The sequence below is a fragment of the Eriocheir sinensis genome, unplaced genomic scaffold (genome assembly GCF_024679095.1).
Source record: "Eriocheir sinensis breed Jianghai 21 unplaced genomic scaffold, ASM2467909v1 Scaffold923, whole genome shotgun sequence".
NCBI lineage: Eukaryota > Metazoa > Arthropoda > Malacostraca > Decapoda > Varunidae > Eriocheir > Eriocheir sinensis.
This window is the reverse complement of record NW_026112301.1, coordinates 25001-27743: the sequence shown is the minus strand read 5'-3', so window position 1 is coordinate 27743 and position 2743 is coordinate 25001.

The following is a 2743-nucleotide window of genomic DNA, read 5'->3' as shown; positions in this document are numbered from 1 at the left end:
GTCTCATCGCCCATCGACCTGGAGGAAACCGTGAGGCCAGCGCGGAAAAACACACCCTTGAGGCAAAAACACGGCTGCCCGCTCGTCAAAACCCGGTCGCAGGTGGTGGAAATGTTGTAATTATCACCCTAAATTGATTCCTGCATGCTGATTGGTGTTGTTGTCTTTGAGTTTTGCCCAGTTTTCGTTTTTCTTCTGTTCCTTATTGATGTGATACTGTTTTCTCTCTCTTTAATTTCTTCCAGAGTTAACCGTGTAGCAGCGACGGGCCAAGTTTGTGGCTTTACCGTGTAGCAGCGACGGGCCAAGTTTGTGGCTTTACCGTGTAGCAGCGACGGGCCAAATTTGTGGCTTTACCGTGTAGCAGCGACGGGCCAAATTTGTGGCTTTACCGTGTAGCAGCGACGGGCCAAATTTGTGGCCTTACCGTGTATCAGCGACGGGCCAAATTTGTGGCTTTACCGTGTAGCAGCGACGGGCCAAATTTGTGGCTTTACCGTGTAGCAGCGACGGGCCAAGTTTGTGGCTTTACCGTGTAGCAGCGACTTGACAAATTTGTGGCTTTACCTTGTAGCAGATACGGGCCAAATTTGTGGCTTTACCGTGTAGCAGCGAGGCCAAGTTTGTGGCTTTACCGTGTATGACGGGCCAAATTTGTGGTTTTACCGTGTAGCAGCGATGGGCCAAATTTGTGGCTTTACCGTGTAGCATGACAGGCCAAATTTGTGGCTTTACCGTGTAGCAGCGACGGGCCAAATTTGTGGCTTTACCGTGTAGCAGCGCCGGGCCAAATTTGTGGCTTTACCGTGTAGCAGCGCCGGGCCAAATTTGTGGCTTTATTATGTAACAGCGACGTGCCAAATTTGTGCCATGATATAAACCCCAAAAAATAGATGATACATAATCTGATCACAAAAGCTTTGATATGTATTATGCAATGGTTTGTGTGGGGATGATTTTTTCTCATTTTTCTCGCTTGGAGGGACCATTAAGAAACACGGTCCCTACCACCATGAAGGGACGCCCACCATGGTTATATAGTACTTAACACTAACATACTTAACACTACAATATTTACATTAACACTACTACTTATTGCTATGGGTAGGTCACTATTAAATCACTATAGGAAACATTGCAACATCCACCACAGAGCCAGAGAAAGGGAGGGAGGGAGAGAGCGAGGGAGGGAGGGAGGGACGGAGGGAGAGAGAGCGAGTGAGGGAGGGAGAGAGCGAGGGAGGGACGGAGGAGGAGGAGGGAGGGAGGACGGAGGAGGGAGAGGCAAGGGAGGAGGAAGGAGAGAGCAAGGGAGGGAGGGAGAGAGAGCAAGGGAGGGAGGGAGAGAGCAAGGGAGGGACGGAGGGAGAGAGAGCGAGGGAAGGAGAGAGAGAGCGAGGGAGAGAGCGAGGGAGTATTTAAAGGCAGCAGGGAGAGGAGGAAGATAAATAGGAAAAAAAATCAATCTCCCTGCTGGTTTTGTTCTGCTGTGTACCTGTGATCTCTCTCTCTCTCTCTCTCTCTCTCTCTCTCTCTCTCTCTCCCTCTCTCTCTCTCTCTCTCTCTCTTAGGGCCGTGTGGTCTGGTTATCTATGTAATTCTATGTAATTCTCTTTCCCCCTCCCCCCCTCTCTCTCTCTCTCTTTTTCTGCCACTCTCTCTCTCTCTAGATATGATAAGATAAGAGAGAGAGAGAGAGAGAGAGAGAGAGAGAGAGAGGGACGAACACTCACTCACTCCTCTCTCTCTCTCTCTATAGAGAGAGAGAGAGAGAAACACACACACACACATACACAGAGAGAGAGAGAGAGAGAGAGAGAGAGAGAGAGAGAGACACACACACACACACACACACACACACACACACACACACCCTCCTCAGAACTTACCTCCTTATTTCTCCTCTTTCCTCCACTTCTCTCCTCCCTCTTTCCTCCACGTCTCTCCGGGCACACGTGGGCGTCCCTTATCTACCCTCCTGGTGCCCCGCGGACCCTCAAACAAGCTCGTAAAGGCCAAAAAAAGCCTAAAATATGGAGGCAATTCACCCTTGTGGCAGCCTCGGTGTAGCGCCCTTGATCCTGGTCTTACTTTGTTTACGTGCTTTTTAACGGGGTGACAAATCCGATGCCGTGCGTGCTATGGGAACTCCTCTTGTCATATCCTCTCATATTTTGTCATTTTTCTACTTTAATTAGGATATGTAGAGCACTTTCAAGGACACCATTGGAAAGCTGAGGAAATTATCTATGAGATGAAACTATATCCCACCTCATACCAATATCATATAAGTGAATAAAAGTGAATTTAATTTGGGCAACTTCTGATCACCATGGTGTTAAAATGTCCATCTCGATTGACATACCCTCTCGTATTTTGCCATTTTTCTCCTATTTTCAGACCATTTAGAGCACTTTCAAGGACACCATTAGAAAGCGGAGGAAATTTGCTATAAGATGAAATCATACCACACCCAAAAATGATATGATATAAGTGAAAAAAAGCGAATTTAATCTGGGCAACTTCTGATCAACATGGGGTAAAAATGGCTTACTCGACTCACACATCCTCTCTTATTTTGCCATTTTTCTCCTATTTCCAGACCATTTAGAGCACTTTCAAGGACACCATTGGAAAGCAGAGGAAATTTGCTATAAGATGAAATCATACCACACCCAAAAAAGATAAGACATAAGTGATAAAAAGCGAATTTAATCTGGGCAACTTCTGATCAACATGGTGT